The sequence below is a fragment of the Callithrix jacchus genome, chromosome X (assembly GCF_049354715.1).
Source record: "Callithrix jacchus isolate 240 chromosome X, calJac240_pri, whole genome shotgun sequence".
NCBI classification, from domain to species: Eukaryota; Metazoa; Chordata; class Mammalia; order Primates; family Cebidae; genus Callithrix; species Callithrix jacchus.
In genome coordinates, this window is record NC_133524.1 from 76,991,715 (window position 1) to 77,014,096 (window position 22,382).

The window sequence follows — 22,382 nt, forward strand, 5'->3', positions numbered from 1 at the left end:
ATAGGCCATAAAACAGCGGTTATTCTGGGAGATTTTTTTAAATTGAGTCTGTTAGATAAGAATGTTTTAGGAGTAAGTTTACTAAACTTTCTTAAAGATCTATTGTGGTAAAAAAAATATCGATTAAAATCTTAACTTTTCACTATGGTATTGAAAGAGCTGTCACATTTCCAACTGCAGAAGTTTTTTTTCTTTTAAAAATGGGATCAAACATAATGCAATATTTTTGTCATTATCTTTGTTCTGTTTTATTATCACTTTTTTCCCACATGGTCTAGACAGGAGAAATAAGTGAATGTGGATAAACTGGCCAGATTATATTACACATTTATAAAAGTGTAGCTAAAAACGTTTCTGTGACTTTTCTCATGTCCAAAGTCAAAAAGAAAACATAAATTATTTATTTAACTAGATGATTTACAATATTTATAAGGATATAATATACCGGCCTCTCAGATAAACACAATCCTTGTTGGTATAAACAGTGCGTTATGTTAAGTCAGTGATTTTGAAAGTGTGCCCCTCGATCACATGGAAACTTCTTAGAAATACAAATTCTTGGGGCCCATTCCAGAACTATTGAATCAGAAACTCTGTGGGTAGGACAGATCTCCAGATAATTGTGAGGTATGCTTAAATTTGAAAAGCACAGTTATAAAAAGAGAATGATAAACTCTGTTTAAAATGATTTGTGACAAGGTAGATTAAGTTACTTTTGAGCTGGGCCTTAAAGAATGGGTCATAAGTCCTGGAGATCTATTGTACAGCATGACAATATAATAACAACGTATAGTATACTTAAACATTGTTAAGAGTGTAGATTTTACATGTTTCATCAGAAAACGGTATGAGAGGTGATAGATATATTAACTTGACTTAAACATTGCTCAATGTATTCATATCAAAAGATCACATTATACACCATGAATATATAATTTGTCATTCAAAACAATTAAGAATGAGTCAAAATTCTCTACGCCATATTTTTTCTTTTAGTTAAACAAAATTTGATATATTTTGAAAAGCCCATAGATGTGACATTGTGACGTAAAAAAGAGCAGTTAATTTGAAATTTCCTATGAGGTTTCCTCCTGAAGTATAATTTAGTATTACGCATCGAAGGCCCAGCAATTACTCCGCTAAGTATTTTTCCAAAGGAAATAGTTGCTCAAATGTACAAAAATAAGTGTAAAATAAAGTTTATCAAGGCATTGTTTCTGATAGTTAAAATTGAGAATCTACCACGTCTACTACTTAAATAAATTGTGATATATAATTCTGATGGAATTCTAAGTATCCATTAAAATGATTATTAATTGATTGGTTGATGTGAAAGAATATTTACAATAATTATGATTAAGCAAATTTTAAAAGATTATAAAATTCTATGTCTGTATTAGTCAAATTTGGTTAAAATAGCTGTATATATTAATTTATAGCTCCACTTGCATAGAAAAAACAAGTATGGAAGGTTCTACATCAAAATGTTAACAATGAAAATTCTGGTTTTATATCTCTATACCGACACATGCATATGTATATGCATACACATATATATACACACAAATATAGAGAGATATAAAATTTGTTTGATTTTGCTTATCTCTGTTTTCTAAAGTGAAACTATTTCTTTTGTGGAGAAATAATGAAAGTTTAAAAACAACATAATCTAATCTGAGATTTTTAAGCAGTCTTCTTATACAATCTTACCATTAGTAACTAGAAATACTCATTTTAGAAAGCACTGTATCTGTCCCAGAACATCTGGAAGAAACTAATTCATCATATAAAAATTCACTCTTGCGATTAGTGTTCTAAAATCTGGCATCAGTTTATTTCTCAACATTTGCATTATTATTAGATAATTAACAAAAATATGGTTTTCATCATAGAAGCTTTTAGAAAAGTAGAAATTGCTCTGCCATATGAAGCAAGTGATCCTAGTTGAGCTGTTGCCACTAACTTTCTGTGTGAATTTGAAAATTTTAGTACTCTGTTTTTTGGCCTTGGTTTCTCAAATCAAAATAACTCAATCAGAACATCTTGATGGCTTTTAAAAACTCTAATATTCTAGGAATCTAGAATGTATTTAGAAGCAAAACCATCTTTAGAGAAATATGTGAGGCAGTATGGAGGCTGAAAAAATAAAATAACCCCAAACCCTCTAAAAGATTCTTTAAAGGATTCTGCTTCTGAAGTTACACAGGATGCTCTTGGTACTTCTCTCCCTGTATGATTTCTCCTTTGATGGGATTTTAAATCAAATTACGCGTGAAATGGCAAAAGATATTTGAACCAAAAAAAAAAAAAAAAAAAAAAAAAAGATATTTGAACCTTGGTATAGTTATGACACCTAGTGGTCAAATCAAACACCACAGCTAAATTCTAACTCCCCACCCCCACCCCATATTCATTCACTTCCTTTCATTGGGTTCTCCTTTTTATTTTTTCAGATATATTTATTCATCATGCATTCGGTTATTTGCTCAACAAGCACTTAGTGGACCCTTTATATGTTCAAGGCACTTTACTGGACACTTTACTATAGAGGAAAGCAAGAAGTAAGATAATATCTTTGATATGTGGAAGATTGCTGTATCTTTAGGGCAACAAAATGACTCCATAGAAAGGCACGTAACTACAGCATGCTGAATTTGTTAAGTGCACTCTCACTAAAGAAAATAATCAGAACTATAGATAGTCTGTGGCCAGCCAGAGGAATGCCTTGTGATGTGCAGAGGTTAAGAAGGGCTTTCTAGATTAAGTGAAACATGCCTTTATTGGAGGCTCAGTTTCCCCATCTGAAAAATAGCAATAATATTTTATTGTTTCACAGAATTGTTATCAGAGATTGAGACACAGTATATATAAAGTACTCAGCATAGCATGTAGCCCAAATTAGGTACTCAGTGATTGTTATTCATTTTATAACAAAACTAAAAACTTCATGTATATTAACTTTTTCTTAATTTTATTTTAAGACTAGTTCTGGCTCAAGTTTACATGACATTTTAAAATTTAGACAGAATGTAGAGAACACAAGATCAGTTATTTTAGTTAATTCAATGGATAAATAAACAGCCACAAGAAAAGATAGTGTTGGCTCTATCTTTAGATGAATATAATAAACAGTTTAGATAGAAATAAGCTTTACTACTTTTACTACCTTTATCTTTAGCTAGAATTGAAGAGTTTACTAGACTAACTGGCTGAATCAACAAAATAGCTAATTCACAGAAAAAAAATTATTCAAAGTAGCTGTTTGCCTAAATGTGCTAGTTGTTTTATTGCAATGAACTGTTCCCTCAGTAAATACAGTCTATCCGGAAGCTCCATTTAGTCAGTGCAAAGATATCAAATAGATTGTTTGGCACTGTATAGGTTGTATGTGGGTAGATGGTTTTTGTATACTTTTTAATTGGTTATGATTTAGACACGGTCTTAAATCCTATGCTGCTTTCCAAACTCATATTTCAATAATTATTGCAAAATGTGTATTTACTTTTGCACTTGAGTACCGGGTAGTTAATGTTAAGACTGTCTCTATTTTTTTAAATTCTGTAAAATTGTGTAGCACTCTAACTGTGTTTGCAGGCAACAAAAAGTACAAAGGAGTATTAACACCCCACTTATCCTTTTGTTTCTGCAAGTAGAGGCATAAGTTGTATATTTGCTAAAAGTATCAGACAATTATGTAGTTCATCTGTCATTTTCAAGGGTAAAATAAACTGTATTGTAGTGGCTTTTTGCCAAAAGCCCTAATGTTCCGATAGAAAAGAAACCAACCGCAAGGAATGTGTCATATTATTTAGAAATGCATGTTTAACCTGAATAAGAAAGATTTGAGAGAGAACAGAATTGTTGTCTTCAGATATTTGAAGAGCTTTCATGTGTAACATGACTTTATTTTATTGGCCTTAGCAGGCAGAAATAGGTTGAAATGATCTAACAGATTTGACTCACCAAAGGGAAGAAAATTGACTTTTAAAAGTTGAACTTCCTACAATAATGGTTTTCCCAGGACTTCACCTGAGAGCTGAAAGAGAGATAGATGCTTTTTGCTGTATCTACTACCAGATACACTCTAGGCCTTTACATACTTTGGTAGTTCCCTAAAGTGGTTGCAAAAATAGTTCCAATAAATGTGAATGAGGTTACCATAATTCTATTAATAAACACAGAACTTTAGTTATAAGAGCTTCTGAAAAGTACAATGACATATAAGGAAGACAAATTTTGCCCTCTGCAAAATTCTGAAGGAGGCAAAGGTTATGTGAGTAGCCCTGTCTTTTCCAAGCCCCTATCATTCCGAGGCCTGGTAACCTGCCAACCCTTCCCCAGGCTCCTATCCTATGTCTTATTCACAAAGTTTCACAGATTCTCCTTGCAGTCACCTAATTCTTTACAAGGTTGCAGTTGACGATGAATTAAATTTTCTCTCTCTCGGAGTTGATGATGAGGAATTCATTTAGAAATTAAAGTTTGAAAATATAGATCAAGACAGTAAAACTAAAATGTGTAACCCCTTGACAGTGTTGAAATTTATGTTTGGGGGCTATTTTGCAGAGAGGCCTTGTCTGTTGGTTAGGTCTGCAAGTTTGATTACTTATCTGTTAATACTAAGGTAAAATACGACTGAGGTTAGATTGCCAAAATACTAATCTTCTTGATTCTTGAAAATATCATAGTCAATACTGTTACCCATTTGTAGATTGGCATGCTATTTTCAGTTTATGTAGATACCCTTGAATTTATAAAAGTTTACACAAGTTCTTTTTTATTAGAAAACAAATATATTTGTACACCCAAACATGAACTGACATGCCCTTGACTCTATTTTTACTCTACTGTCGCAGAAATTGTCTTTCTAATGCTTTATTAAGGAAGGAACATAAATCTTCAAGGTGGGAAGTAACAGCACAAACAGCACAAGAGCAAAACACACTGAACTTCAAACTCCATTTCAGTGCTCTCTCTATGAAGCTACCTATATACTCATATTCATATCTGGTCTTCTGGCCAACACTGTGGCATTGTGGGCTCTGTGTCAGTTCATCAGCAAGAAAAATAAAGCCTTCATTTTCATGATCAGCCTCTCCGTGGCTGACCGTGCACACGTGTTGTCCTTACCCTCTGTATTTATTATTACATCAGCCACCATTGGCCTTTCCAGGGGCCCTAAGCCTGCTGTGCTTCTACCTGAGGTATCTCAACATATATACCAGCATTTGCTTCCTGACAAGCATCAGTCTTCAGAGGTGCTTCTTTCTCCTCAAGCGCTTCAGAGTTAGAGACTGGAAGTGTAGGTAAGACATGGGTATCACTGCTGCCATCTGGGTCATCATGGGGACTGCTTGTTTACCACTTTCCATTCTGAGAAGCACTGACTTAGCCAACAACACTGAATACTGCTTTGCTGACTTAGAGCTTCAGCACATTAGCATGGCTTCCTCCATTTGCATGGTAGCTGTAGCTGAACTTGGAGGGTTTGTATTATCCATTGTAATTATTACTTGTTGCACATGGAAAACAAGAAAATCTTTACGGGAATTCCCAGTTTCCCCAAGGAGTACCAAAGAGAGGAAAAAGGCTTGGGAGATGGTCCTGACATGTGAAGTGGTGTTCATTGTGTTTCACTCCTTAGCACCTCAACTTCCCATTCTTTATGATGATGAAGGAACATGTCTTTTTGAACTGCTTTTTTTTATTAAGAGCACTCTCCATTTCCAGATTATTTCCCTGTGTCTTGCAAATCCGGATTGTTTTTTTGATCCAGTTGTGTATTATTTTATGACCTCAGAATTCTGTGACCAATTTTCAGATCATGGCAGCTTGGTTCTTCAGTCATGTATGAGATGCAATGACAGTGCTTTGGAAATTCATCAGAGGGAGGAGGATCTTCAAACTATTTCTCTTTAATGTTTGAATAATTCCAAGACAACGTAATCAAATAATTAACTAGAGAAATCCATATGCCTTATTAGTATAGCTATGTTACTTTGAAGATTTTTCTTAAAAAATGCTGTTGTTGAGTATCTTAAAGAAACATGGCTCCTTCCCTTTATCCTCAAAATGATCCTTCTGAAGAACTTATACATGCATATATTTTCTATCAGAATGGAATCCTATTATTCTATGGAGTATGTGGGAAAAAAATCTTTTCTTTTTTTTTTTTTTTGAGAAGGAGTTTCGCTCTTGTTACCCAGGCTGGAGTGCAATGGTGTGATCTCGGCTCACCGTAACCTCCGCCTCCTGGGTTCAGGCAATTCTCCTGCCTCAGCCTCCTGAGTAGCTGGGATTACAGGCACGCACCACCGCGCCCAGCTAATTTTTTGTATTTTTAGTAGAGACGGGGTTTCACCATGTTGACCAGGATGGTCTCGATCTCTTGACCTCGTGATCCACCCGCCTTGGCCTCCCAAAGTGCTGGGATTACAGGCTTGAGCCACCGCGCCCAGCCCAAAAATATCTTTTCTTACAGAAGATGATGAGTAACAGAATAAATTGCACACCTGTTTCTCAGAGACAGATCCAATCTGTTTTTCTTCTTCTGAGAGAAACAAAATATACATTGAAAACAGGTAGACATAGGTGAATTTTCCAAACATTGAAAAGTGTGCAGAAAAGCAGTATGACCATAGATTTCTTTAGAAAATATTCACTACTTAAGCAAACAAATTACAGAGAAACGGCTTTTTAATATCAATATGAGTTATGGGAATCAACATTCCTATAACTTGGAATACGGATGAGATTTTTGTTTTCTCTCCTCTGAGAAATAAACAATTCAGATAAACCTCAAACCTCAACACTATCATGGGATTCACACAATGAATACACCTTAAACAAAAAATAAAGTTATGTCCTTATTTATTTCACAAACTTGAGTTTCAAGGCTTACAATTAAGGCATTTTGCTTATTTATTAAAATCAACTGTGCTATCATCTGCCTAAATTGATTGCTGTATATACAACCTCAGTCACAACTTCACTTGATATGTTTAAATCAATGAGTTAATTTTAAAAAACATCACACACATGCCTGTATTATTTCAGTGCTAAACTCCAGCTAAGCCTCATTTTTCACAAGTAAAGTTATATTTAAGGGCAGTATGGGTGAACTGAATCTTATTATAAATACCAATGGAAACTTTCTATTTTTAAAATCCCTGTGACTAAATCATTTTATAAATTTGAAACTTAAAATGTTTATATATTGAATTTCATTAAAATAATACTTTAAAAAGCAGTGGTTAGTTTTATAAAATTATAAAGGTTTATTTTCTTGTACTTATAAGATTAGAAATTCACAAAATGGCTTGTTATATTTTCTTTTTTGTTATAACAATTGTTTATTAAAACAAAAGCGGATAATATTCACCATGGGGTTGGAGGGAACAGACTAAAACCTAGATGTTCTGAAATCTGCTAGAGATCTGTATTTTAGAAAATTGTATTCTGTAGAAATGATTGTGTAGCTCTTTAAATACCAGAACATTTAAAACATCATTTTAGTTGCAGATATTTCTAAAACATATGTATTTCCTACCCACTTAAGCAGTTTTATAAACAATGGACCATGATGTACGAAGGAAACATTAATCCAGATTCATAGGACAAGGATCTTAGTTTCAAGTCTGCCACTGGTAAGCTATGTGACCTTGGGCAAGTTATTTAACATTGGGTTCAGTTTCATTATCTGTACATAGAGGGTTGGACTAGATGAAATAAATATGAGGCATATTTTTTAGAAAGTACTTTCTAAACACTAAAGACATTTACAATTGCTGAAATTTTGTTGTTATTATTAATAGTATTGTTTTAATTTAAGGGGAACCAACCCTAACATTTAATATACTCTTTTCAGAGTGACTGAAGGTCATCATTATAAACATTAGTTATTGTACTGTATGCATTGCTTCTTCCAGGGCCATTGAAAACTATAGGATTGTCTGTACATACACTAAAATAGCCCCATTGATTTTTAATATTTATATAGTGGTTCTATCTCCACCTTTTAAAGTTCTTTTTTTTATTGCATTTTAGGTTTTGGGGTACATGTGAAGAACATGCAAGATAGTTGCATAGGTACACAGGTGGCAGTGTGAGTTGCTGCCTTCCTCCCGTTCACCCACATCTGGCATTTCTCCCCATGCTCTCTCTCCCCAACTTCTTGCTACACTCAGTGCACCTGTCTGAAGCAGTCTCTATTGTTTTGATGAGTTCTTTCTTATTTTCTGTGGCTTTGAAAACACTAATCCAGCTAGTTAGAACAGAGTTTTAACTTAATAAAAATGAGTGAAATCCTGACGATTTTATTTGGAAAGAATATATGCAGAAAAGGGAAACTCTCCTCTAGAACAGAGTGCGGGTTTTAATTTAGAAACTTTATGACATCTATTCTGTCAATTTGGGACTAAATGTGCTTACTTTCTGTCTCTGCCAGCTATGTTTAGATAGGTGAGGTTGCCAGATATTTGAGTTCTGAATCACTGAGGTATTAGCTGGTTTTGATGCCTAAAATTTATTGGAATATAAGTATCGCATTCCCAACACACACACACACACACACACACACACACACACACACACACATAATTAAATTTCCAAAATAATTACCTGTTTCATCAAAAATTTAGTATATTCAAAACTACTTCTTTATTGCTCTTAGTTAGATTATTTTCTATTTGTCATAATGCTATTAAAAAAAACAACTGCTTATTCTGTCCACTGCTTCCTTCCTCTTTAGGGGCACTTTGCGAAAATTCCCTAATGTATTTGAAATCCTATTTGAGATACATTAATCCATTTGTTGAAATCAGCCTGTTATTAATATGAATAATGATCGTTATCTATTAAGTTTAGAGACGCAAAGAAAACAGACTGGCTTACCAACTCTAAGCTATCAGAATTTTCCAGAAATCTCCTATTTATACTCAGTTTTAGAGAATGGAGTATACGTAATAACTCTGATCTATTATTTCTGGGGCCAGTCAAATGCCAACTCCATCTCTCTACTTCCTGTTCCCTGAAACACTATAGTACAGGAGTTTAAATAATGGCAACATGGGTCTACAGCTTAACTACTTGATACTGATTAGAGTTGGGTTCTAGTATTATCTCTTCTCTTTCTTAACTGTGTGATCTTGAGCAAGACAATTTACCGCTCTGAAGCTGTTTTCTCATCTGCTATATCATGTAATAATATCTGCCTTTTCTTCACAAGACTGTTGTGAAGATCAAGTAAGAAATGAAGATGAGGATTCTTTTAAAATCATAATGACTATTTAAATGTGAGGATACATAAAGAACAGATAGTATTAAGAATGAAATCAGGGAAGGGAGGTAAAGTGCCTTCCTCAACTCATAGCAACACAGAGAATATTAATAAATATTTTAAACTCCCTATTTGTGCCATAGAAAATAATTAAGGCTTGAAGTAGCACTCAGGGTCAGGACAGCAGTAACTGAGGCCCCTTGAAGGTAACAGAAAGGAACCATTTAACTGGGCCCCTACCACTTGTTAGTTAGGTCCAGTTTTCCAGTATAGTAAGTTATGCTTAGGGCCAAAGATCTCTGAAAAATTCAAATATCAGAGCTTGATCACAGCCTTAGGGAAACAATGGTGATTCTATATTGCATAGCCAGTGTCCCCTACAAATAAATTCTGTAGATGGGAAGCCAGGTCTTTAGAACTTTGGGAAGGTATTAATTTAAGACAAATGTAAGTTTGTGTCTTTTGTAGGGACATGGATGAATCTGGAGAACATCATCCTCAGCAAACTGACACAAGAACAGAAAATGAAATACCGCATATTCTCACTCATAAGCGGGTGATGAAAAATGAGAACACATGGACACAGGGAGGGGAGTACTAAACACTGGGGTCTATTGGGGGGAAAAGGGGAGGGCTAGTGGGAGGGGGAGCTGGGGAGGGATAGCCTGGGGAGAAATGCCAAATGTGGGTGAAGGGGAGAAAGGAAGCAAAACACACTGCCATGTGTGTACCTATGCAACTGTCTTGCATGTTCTGCACATGTACCCCAAAACCTAAAATGCAATTTAAAAAAAAAAGAATTTTAAAATTGCAAAGCGAACTGCTGAGGTCAGGAATAGGTTACCTAGTGGCATTGTTTGGCCATTTTAGATTTGCTGAGGGGTCTTAAATGGTTCAAAATACTTTCTTCATTCAATGCAGTTCCTAGAATCCCTGGTCTGTTTAATTACGTTGGATAACAAAACCTGCATAAATATAAAATATGAAAAACTCAAAGTCTCTTGAAAAATCATTAAATAATCGCATTTTTGGCTCTGTTCATACTGTTTCCTTGTCATGCATGCCTTTTTTCCTCCTCTCTGTTTATGTAGTTTTACAAATCATGTATGATTCAGCTTAAATCTATTTTCCTGTGAAACCACATTTTCTCTCTTAGACTCTAAAGTCCATGAGGGTATTCACAATTTATTGTACTATATGACATATTGAATTTGAATCTAGTTTCTTATACGGATAATAAGAATTTGGTAGAATGATTAGGGCCTGCATATTTCTCTCTCCACGCAAGAAACAGAGTGACTATGTAATTAGTCTAGATTTCTCAGCATCATGCAAATTGTAGATGCTCAATGAATATCTGTTGAATGACTTATAATTAAATACATAGTGATTGGTTAGATAACCAAAAGACCAGTCCCTGTAGAGTTGACATCAATAACTTTCACAAGGTTTATGCACTCATTCCCTCTCTCTTTAATTAACATGACAACCACTAACAGATATGGGCCTGAAAAGGGATGCTTACAACTAATATCTATCATTACAGTCACTATATTTTTCCCTATTCATTGAATTTGTTGAATAAATAAGACCAATGTCTGAATAGCTCTCAGTTTACTAAGTAACCATACTACAGTAGACTCTGACTTTTGTAGTTATGTAAAATGTGTTTGTAAGCTGTGCTTTAAAGATGTTTCAGGATGGTTGTTTGTTTTTCGGTTTGATTGTAGTTGTTGCTATTAATACCAAATAATTTATGCACTCTTTTTTTCATAGGAAAGTGGTGTATTAAGGGGTGGGTGCAGAATAAAGACAATATGTTACGGTGTAAGTTATTCTTTCCCTCTTTAATCTATGCTCCCAGTTCTTTCTTTTATTTCCAGTGAATTCAGTAAAGTGTTGATAAAATCAAGACTTCTGTGAATTCCATCCAAGTTGTTTACAGTACCACCTTTCTGTATTTCTTTTATTAGCCATGACCTGTTACTGTTCTTGCATCTACTCCAGGTTGCCATTCAGAGGTTCTAGCTCACCGTTGTAAAATCACTCTCTCTCTTCTGGATCATTTTTCCCCTTCGTTGGTGGTAGCTCCCTGGTTAGGCCCTCGCTGGACTTTTGTGGGTTTGTTTCACCTAGGCACAACAAGAAAGTAACTGTTCTAATCACATTCTAGGCCCCAACGTTTGTGAATTTGGGTTAATAGAAGAACAACTATGAGAGAAAAGAGAAGGCCACAAAAGGACCACATACAGCCTAGGGCCAGAATGGGAATAAGCATGAAATGAAAGCTTAACATTTTTATTGGTAGTTTATAGGCTGATTGCATGTGGCTTCAAATGGCATTTAGTATCAACTCAAGCAGATTTACAGGAAAAAAACAAACAAGCCCATTCAAAAGTGGGCAAAGGATATGAACAGATACTTTACGAAAGAAGACATATATGAGGCCAACAATCATATGAAAAAATGCTCATCGTCACTGGTCATCAGAGAGATGCAAATCAAAACCACATTGAGATACCATCTCATGCCAGTTAGAATGGCGATCATTAAAAAATCTGGAGACAACAGATGCTGGAGAGGATGTGGAGAAAAAGGAACACTTTTACACTGTTGGTGGGAGTGTAAATTAGTTCAACCATTGTGGAAGACAGTGTGGCGATTCCTCAAGGCCTTAGAAATAGAAATCCCATTTGACCCAGCAATCCCATTACTGGGTATATATCCAAAAGACTATAAATCGTTCTACTCTAAGGACACATGTACACAAATGTTCACTGCAGCACTGTTTACAATAGCAAAGACCTGGAATCAACCCAAATGCCCATTGATAATAGACTGGATTGGAAAAATGTGGCACATATACACCATGGAATATTATGCAGCAATCAGAAATGATGAGTTCGTGTCGTTTGTAGGGACATGGATGAATCTGGAAAACATCATCCTCAGCAAAGTGACACAAGAACAGAAAATGAAACACCGCATATTCTCACTCATAGGTGGGTGATGAAAAATGAGAACACATGGACACAGAAAGGGGAGTACTAAACACTGGGGTCTATTGGGGGGAAAAGGGGAGGGCCAGTGGGAGGGGGAGGTGGTGAGGGATAGCCTGGGGAGAAATGCCAAATGTGGGTGAAGGGGAGAACAAAAGCAAAGCACACTGCCATGTGTGTACCTACGCAACTGTCTTGCATGCTCTGCTCATGTACCCCAAAACCTATAATCCAATAAAAAATTAAAAAAAAAAAAAAAGTATCACCTTTTATTTCCTTAGCTTAGTATGCCTCCTTTGGCATCCAATGAAAATGGCAAAAACAAAACAAAACAAAACAAAACAAAACAAAACAACCAACCAACCAATCAACAAAAAAACAGAGTAACAGAGTACTTGGCCTGTCAATTTGTCTAACCCCAGATTTCTTTACCAAGCCACCACTTTCATTCATTTTTCTATTTCAGCCAAATTAGATTTTTCACTCTCCTCTAGGCATCTTATGTTTTTTTTTCCATCTCTGTGACCCCTGACACTTCTTCCAAGAATGTACTCACTGCTCCTCAGGCTATTTTAAACCCAACATCTTTACCATAGATCCAATAAAATTTAGAGATGTTTCCCTATTCCCATTACTCTTGGTGATGATTATTTTTTGTTGTTGTTCTCCTATAACACCACTGGCAGTACCACACTGATCATACCTAGCGTAACTGGCTTAGAATCTAAATTTGGAAGGACTTTTAGAAATTGTCTCTATATAACAAAAGGTTAAGGGCAGAGATTTAGTTTAAAAGAGTCGGGGAAGTGTAAGGAATTCCCTAGAAGATCTGACTTGATACTGCATTGGCAATATTAAGAAAATGCTGCTTGGTGATACCATATATTTTATATAATATTATGTAAAATATATATTGTATATAATTATGTATTTGTTGATGTTAGGTATGTGTTGACATTATCCTCATTAAGCAGCAGGACCTGATGAAGACAAGGAGAGCTACTACCCTCCCATACCATTCCTTGACATAGCAATAATCAAATCCCCTTATTTCAGGGAAGGAAACAGAGCCAAAGCATTGCCAGAATGACATAGTTAGTGATTCCACAATAAGTTGTGTTACAACAGGGACTCAGAAGCAGATATCCTGATTCCCATTCTTCTTCTCTTCCCACTACCTTGTGTTGCCTTTGGGGTTGTATATTTAATTTTTACATATGTTGTTTTTATTTTATTACCTAAACTGAGTTTCCTAGAGGTAAGGACTGAATCATATTCATCTCTTTTTCTCAAAACATAATTTAGGAGAAGTGTATAAATAATTATTGATTGGTAGATTTATTTTGTAGGACTTTAACTAGTTTATATATTTCCTTGATAATTATTCAACTTCTATTAGTTTAAATCATAACAATGCTTCAGGTAGCAAAATTAGGTAATCTCCAGCATATCTATACCAACATTCTAAAGCAGAATGTGGCAAATACTCTCTGTGAAACCTTAGGTAAGTCACAGTCCTTCTCTGGGTCTTGGTTTACTTATTTTCAAAACCATGATGATGTAATACATGATTTCTAAGCTCCTTTTAATTCTAAGATTCTAATGAGACTAATTTATAGGGTTCTAATGTTTTTTTAAATATCATTTGCGCTAGAATATTTTACAGGAGCAAGATATGGCACAATAATTACTATGCTAACAAGATGCAATCCCCAAAGTTCACACTAGTTCAGTTCTCTTTCTTTTCCACCCTCCTTTCCTTCCTGCCTCCCTCCTTCTCTCTCTCTATTTTTCTCTCTCATTCTTTCTTTTCTTTCTTTCCTTTTTTTTCTTTCTTTCTTTCCTTTTCCCCTTTCTCTCTCCTTCCTTCCTTCCTTCCTTCCTTCCTTCCTTCCTTCCTTCCTTCCTTCCTTCCTTCCCTCCCTCCCTCCCTCCCTCCCTTCCTCCCTCTTTCCTTCCTTTTGTTCTTCAACTTGACTCATACCAGCACTCTGTTTTTGGCCACCAAGTCCAATTTTGAATGTTAGCTAGACATCGAATTTATAAACTGAGTCAAATCAAGATACAAATATGAAGACAGAATGAGATTAATCAAACCTAACTCTGTCAAACAAATTGATTTCCCTTTTTCACTATTAACTTTATGTTCCAACACTGAGGAATTATTTATTTCTATATTTTCCTACCAATGCAGTCCCAAAGAAGGCTGTAGACATAAGAGTTTGGTAACTCCCATTTTAAATGTCAGGTTCATCGTTAACTATTTGACTTTGGTTGACTTTGAATTTACTTGATCTTTCAAAATTTTTGTTTCCTTATTGGGAATTGAAGCTAAATATGCTTACTTTGTGAGATTGTCATAATAATGAAGAGAAAATATACATGAAAACTCTTAGTACAACATATGGAACTTAGGTGTGCAAGATATCTTAATGATGTCAATCTATGTCATCTGTAATTGGTATTAGTAAGGAACAGGTTTTTCTATTTTACTCTTTTTTTTTGAGACAGTGTTTCACTCTGTTGTCCAGGCTGTAGTGCAAGTGACTTGATCTCAGCTCACTGCAACCTTTGCCTCCAGAGTTAAAGCAATTCTCCTGACTCAGCCTCTTGAGTAGCTGGGATTACAGGCATCCACTACCACACCCAGCTATTTTTTGTATTTTTAGTAGAGACGGGGTTTCACCATGTTGGCCAGGCTGGTCTCGAACTCCTAGCCTCAAGTGATTTACCTGCCTAGGCCTCCTAAATTGCTGGGTTTACAGGCACAAGCCAGCAAGCCAGGCCTATATTGCACTCTTTCATGTGATTCTAATACTTAGTTTCATCCATCTGTAGTTAATTTTGCAGCTTGGGATATTAAAATGGTGAAAGAACATGGAATAACTTCCTCCCCTTGATATTCTTATCTCCATACCAGCCTACCAATTCAAGTTGAAGAGCTACATGAGAAAAAGGAAATGGAATAAAACATATCAGAAGGGATGTTTAGCTGTGGCTCAGAATGAATAGAAACATAAGAGCAAACTGTAAGCATTTAAAAAAATATATATGAGCTCACTGCCACCACATGCAGGCTCGTCATTCCTATGCATATGAACTGAATTATCAATATCTAATAATAGATGCTGATTCATGGACACATTTCATCTTGGTCATATATAAATAAGCCCTCGGTGAGACAACTATTTCCATGAGAATTAGAACTTTCTCTCATCTAAATTTCCGAACTTTTTACCATTTTGTCTTCATATTCATTATTCATTTCTTGGTTTGACTCAGTTTATAAATGTGATATTTAACACGCAAGTTGAACTTGGTGGCCAAAGCTGGCATGAATCAGTTTTAAAAACAAGAAAGAGAGAGAGTGGAAAAAAAAGAGAGAGAAAGAGAGAAAGAAAGAGAGAAAGGAAGAAAGGAAGGGGGGAAGAAAGGAAGAGAAGAAGGAAGGAAAGTCACAGTCACTTGAAAAAGTAAGCAATAAAGTGACAGAAAGAAATCAGTTTACCAGAGCTCCCCACACAGTAACTTTAAGCCCAAGCTCAAAGTTACTGAACCAGCAAAATGGTCATAATTATTCTAATGAGAACTCAAATTGTTTTCAGTGTTCCAGGACTGTGTTCTGCCTTGTTTCTATTTCTGCTCTGGCCCTGAATCTATTGTAGATGTGCTGGAGACTGAATTTGCTGATAATTATGAGAGAAAGTGCTGCTACTGTGGAAAAAAGAGCACTAGCCTGGGAGCTAAGATATCCGAGATTTAGACTACACTCTTCTGATCATTTCCTGGAATGTGACACAAATTATTAGCCCTTTCTTGACCTCTATTTACTTTTCTGCCAAAGACAGGACTTTATGTTTCTGCCATGCAGTGGCTTCAAAACAGAATAGCAGACTTTCTCAGCAAACTGCAGGCACTCTGATGCAAGTGTGTGAGGTGGGAAAACAGTAAGGTACTGAAGTCTCAGGGTAGAGGAGTGAGGGCTACAGAAGGTTCAGATTCAAAGAAGCATAGATTAAAGAATGATCTGTTTTGAACCTGCTAACTAACACTGCAGCCAGGCCCTCTCATTCATCCTCTGCTTATCTGGATCCATGTAGACCATAAGAAACAGTACCCTGGCTGGCAGAGTGCTAAGGAGGAACAAACAGGGAACAGAATAACATTCCTTCAAACTGAGAAGTAAGAAATACTTGTCTTCTCTTTCTTCTCTTTCCAGAAAGTTCTATTGAAACTGGTTTCAAAACACTAATCAAAAGATAGGTTGCAAATCAATGTGCACATTACAATTTTATTTTTTATAAAAATAATGGGAAGAATACACATCAGAATTATAATAGTAATTACCTCAGGACAAAAATAATTTCTGTGCTTTTATATAGTTTCCATTTTTTTTCACAATAACCCCCTTATGAACGCCTCATTCCACTCTTGACCCTCGAAATACATTCATCATAGAGATCTTAGAATATCTTTTTCTATAAGTATGTATGAGGTAATGTGAATCTCTTGCTTAGAAGCCACCAGTTGATTTCTATCACACTTATAACACAAGCCAAACTCTTTACTGCAGTCAAGACTCTTCATCATTATTTGGCATAAGACTACCTCTAGGAACTTATTTTCTATCACCCCTTCTTCCTGGCCCAGTCTACTTTAGCAATTCTTTAAATTCCTAAAGCCCACTTTCACTTCAAAGCCCTTGTACTTATTCTTCTGCTTCCTGATATGTTCTTTCTGCAAGTTCTCACATGATTAGTTTATTGTTATTCTCATTGTCAATTTCAAAGTGATATAAACACAGAGGCTTTCCTTGATTCCCTTTTTTACACTAGTCCCTCACAGAAAACTGTATTCTTCCTACATGCCATTTGAATAATTTGTCATTTCAATCAAAAATACTATTTTGTTTTGCTATTTTACACTGATCTGTAAGCTCCTTGAGGATAAGGATGATGTCCCTCTAGCTCACCACTTAGCACTGGGGAATGTTTAACACCATTCATGAAACATATAAGGTGCTCAATGTTAGTTGAATGAATGATTCAATCAGTCAACATGTATTACATTTATAAGACAGAAGAAAAGATGGAGGGCACATTTGTGGTGATAATTCCACCTCTACAGTGCATCTTTGGTGGTGTGTGTCCCCGGTATGAATGATCTTTTCCAAAAAGGAACTGGTTCTAGAAAGAACACTTTATTCCTTAACAGTGTAAGTGCTATATTTTTGGGCATACTCAGTGTCTAGGTCCTCTGAAAATTTGCTGATGAATTCATAAATTCCAAATATCTATTCTGCTTCATAGGTCAGCTCCTTACCCAGAAATAGTGTTCTAAGCTTTCATTAGAAAGCAGAAATTTCTTTAAGTTTCTAACAAAATGAATAAATTAGCTAAGAAGGACTTAGGTTAAAAACATTGTGGCCTAGCCTCATCTATTATTTTCAGTCATGACAAATGGTAAAGAGGTTGCACTGCCAGTGAGTTGTTTCAGAAGAACTACAAGTTCATACTATTTATTTACACTTTACACTCAAAGGCACACTTGAAAGAAAAGCAATTACTTGAATACAGTGATAAAAGACATGGAATCAACTTTAATGCCTATCAATGATAGGCTGATAAAGAAAATATGGTACATATGCTCCATGGAATACTATGCACCCATTAAAAAGAATGAGATCATGTCATTTGCAGGGTCCTGGATTAAGCTGGAGTCCATTATCCTCAGCACACTAATGCAGGAATAGAAAACCAAATAATACATATTCTCACTTGTAAGTGAGAGCTAAATGATGAGAACACATGAACACATAGAAGGGAATAATACAAAACAGGGCCTCAGGAAAAAGTAACTAATGCATACTAGGCTTAATACCTGGGTGATGAAATAATCTGTACAGCAAACACCCATGACACAAGTTTACCTATGTAACAAACCTGCACATGTACCCCTGAACTTAAAATAAATGTTTTAAAAATGTCTCTTATTAAAGCCTCTCTCAGATGGACAATGTAACTATTAATAGTTACACACTTGAGAGGTGGGAAATATATATTTGAGAGGTCTGGAGCCAACAAGTGTAAGAATCACAGTCAACTGTCACGATGGAAAACACAGATATCATGACCCATAAGATATACAGCCTAATCTGATTCCTGCAAAGGACAGTTGCCTCTATTAAGGGTAAGGCGACATAAAAATGGCCAGCAAGCATTTGAAAAAGTGTTTAACATCACTAATCATCAGAGAAATGCCAATTAAAACCATAATTAAATATCATCTTACATGAGTCATAATGGCTATCATAAAAAAGAAAACCGATATTGGCAAAGATGTTGAGAAAAAGGGAACTCTCACACACTGCTGGTGGGAATGTAAGTTAGTACAACCTCCATGAAAACAATGTCGAATTTTCTCAAAGAATTAACAAGAAAAATTCTGTTTAATCCAGCAATCCCTCTACTGGGTGTCTACCCAAAGGAAAAAAAATTATTATGCCAAAATTATGTCTGCAGTCATGCTTATCACAGCATTATTCACAATAGCAAAGGTGTAGGACCAACCTAAGTGTCCATCAACAGATAATTGGATAAAATGTGGTACACACACACACACACACACACACACACACACTGTAATACTATTCAGCCTTAAAACAGAATGATATCATATTTTTTGCAATAATGTGGATGAAAATGAAAGCCATCACCTTAAGCACAACAACTCAGACAGAGAAAAATACCACGTTTTCACTTATGAGTGGAAGTTACACAATGTGTACACATGGACATAGAGTGTGGAATAATAGGACATGGAGACTCAGAAGTTTGGGACAGGGATGGATGATGGGAAATTACTCAATAGATTCAATGTGCATTATCTGGGTGGTGGATATCCTAAAAGACCAGACTTCACCACTATGCAATCTATTTATGAAACAAAATTACACTTGTACCCTATAAATGTATACGAAAACTTTTCTTAAAAAAGAACAGAAGCAATTCCTTTTTTTGGAAGTTTTCCAAACAAGAAAGGCTTTTTCAAAAGTAAAGGCAGGATTTGTGTCTGCAAAATACCCTAGTAGGTAATGTTTTTCTTTCATAACACTCCCTTCTGTTCTCGTAATTGAGAGACTTCCATTTTTATATAGGTCAGCACTCTCAGAGTTATAAACAGGTTGTCATTTGAGGAATGAATTACAGGGCAGGGTAGATGGGGAGGGTTGCTTGGAAACTGTCTCTCATGCTGCTAAGGTCCTGTTATTAATCCAAATTAATTTATTACTTAATGTGGTGACAAATTGGTTGTTATGTTTAAAGTTTAATCTTGCTTTATACTAGGTATTTTTTAATGATCATGTAAATGAATTTATTTTAAATTTCATTTTTAGATTGTTCATTGCTGTTGTGTAGAATTTCAACTGACTTTGTCATGTCAGTTTGTCAAGTTGACCTTGTATCCTGAAACATTGCTTGTTTGTTAGCTCTAATCAGTTTCCTTGTAGAGTCTTCAAGGGTTTTTATATGTAAGATCAAGTCATGTGAGAATAAATATAATTTTATATACTCCTTTCTAATTTGGGTGTATTTTGTTTCTTTTTCTTGCCTAATTTCTCTCACTAAAGCTTCAAATACAATGCTGCACAGAAATGGTGAAAGCAGGCATACTGGTCTTGTTTCCTATCTTGGTAGGAAAACTTTCAGTTTTTAACCATTTAATATAATGTTAGCTTTTTTGTTTATAAACATCCTTTTTCACGTTGAAGAACTACCATTCTAGTGCTAATTTGTTGAGTGTTTTTGTCATGAAAGAGTGCTGGGTTTTCCCAAATGCTTTTTCTCACTCTGTTACAATCATGCATTGTTTTTCCCCTTCATGCTGTTAATATGGTATATTACATCAATTGATTTTCGTATGTTGAACAAATCTTGCATTCCTGGAATAAATTTGACTTGTCAGGACATATAATTATTTGAAAATGTTAGTAGATTCAATTCATTAGAATTGGGTTGAAGATTTTTGCACTTATTGAAAATGAAACAAAAAGATATTTGTCTATAATTTTCTTGTGACTTCTCTATCTGGTTTTCTAATCCACATAGTGATGACCTCATAGAATGAGTTAGGAAGTATTTTGTTTTTGCACTTTTATTTTTTGGAAGAGGTTGAGAAGCATTGGTGTTCATTCTTTTTTAAAAACTTGTTAGGGCTGGGCACAGTGGCTCATGCCTGTAATCCCAGCACATTGGGAGGCCGAGGAGGGTGGATCACCTGAGATTGGGAGTTCAAGACCAGCCTGACCAACATGGAGAGACTCCATCTGTACTAAAAATACAAAACATTAGCTGGGTGTGATGGTAGGTGCCTGTAATCCCAGCTACTCAGGAGGCTGAGGCAGGAGAATCACTTGAACCCAGGAGGTGGAGGTTGCAGTGAGCCAGGATTGCGCCACTGCACTCCAGCCTGGGTTGACAGTGCAAGACTCCATCTCAAAAAAAAAAAAAAAAAAAAAAAAACCCGAAAAGCTTGTTAGAATTCACAAGTAAAACTATCTCCTTTCCTTCTCTTTTCCCTCTTCCTTCCCTCTCCTCTCCTCTCTTCTCCTCTGCTTTCCTTTCCAGAATTTTTGATTAATGATTTTACTTCTTTACTCGTTACAGGTTTGTTATTTTCTATTTCTTCTTGGATTAGTTTTGGTAGCTTGTGTGTTTCTAGGTTATCAAATTCATTGGTATCCAAGTACTCATAGTATAGTGTTCTCTTAAATCAGTTTTTTCTCTAAAAATTGTATTTCTATGATTGTATTTTTCTAGTGGGCTATTTGACTGCCTTCTTATTTTCCCCTTCCATTTTTTTTTGTATTTTTATTTTATTTTTATTTTTGTAATACTTACTCTGGGGATTATCAATAACATTTTAATCTTGTAACACAGAATTTTAAAATAATACTAGCTTGATTTCAATAGTATAGGAGAGACTTACCTTCGACGTAATCAGAAAAATGTAAAAGAAAATTGATAAGGATATACTTTCCTGATTTTGTGATTCAATTTACTTTTTTCTGAGGTTATGTCACACCTATTTTACATTTTAGGCACTACTCATATGATTTGTTTTATATCTTGTGTCTAGCACCAGTGGTGCATCTCTATGTCTTATGAAACAGTGCCAGTTAAGAGGATTTGTAGATAATTCCTTTTGTTCTCTGGAACCAACGCACACTACAGTTGGGGGTGGGGAGTACTGTGTCTCACTGTTACCAAGAACTCATGAACAGGATTATGCAAGTCCCATCCTACCTATGGTTTAAGTGTCAGGCTTGGTATGTTGTCTATTGTAAAACACTTAGGTTATAAGACAGTAAGTACTATTATAAATAACTAATGCAATGTAATGAAAATAAGCACTATTGAAAGTGCCAGTTTGCAAGGGAGTTTACTTTTGTTAAATTAAGGCTTGATTGGTTCATTTTTCTGTTAGAAATTTTATCTGGAAAAAAATTATTTGCATCTCTGAATATATGTAACCAAGAATACTCCTAAGATTTATTTGAGCTCTTTCAGCTTCAGTGTTTTAAAAGGTATCAAGATTCAAATGCTTCAAAATAAATGCATCATTGTAAATTTTCTTCCCAACACATTGCATTAATAAAAGGACAAAAGCTTTCATTTATCAATTGTCTAATATATTTCAGACATTTTTCATCCATCATTTAATTTACTTCATGTAACACTTTTGAATAAAGGGTAGAAAAATTGTTGAGCTGGTGAGGCTGTGGAGAAACCGAAGTGCTTTTACATTGTTGGTGGGAGTATAAGTTAGTTCAACCATCGTGGAAGACAGCGTGGTGATTCCTCAAGGATCTGAAACCAGAAATTCCATTTGACCCAGCAATACCATTAGTGGGTATATATCCAAAGGACTATAAATCATTCTACTCTAAACACACATGCACTCATATGTTTATTTCAGCACTATTTACAATAGTAAAGACTTGGAACCAACCCAAATGTCCACCAATCATAGACTGGCTAAAGAAAATGTGGCATGTATACACCATGGAATGCTATGCAGCCATAAAAAAAGAATGAGTTCATGTT

The 22,382-nt window shown here is 35.3% G+C and overlaps 1 pseudogene; it reads left to right on the top strand.

The window, feature by feature from the left end:
* Positions 1-22,382, top strand: part of LOC144581055 (putative P2Y purinoceptor 10) — a 76,614-nt pseudogene that overhangs the window by 11,146 nt on the left and 43,086 nt on the right.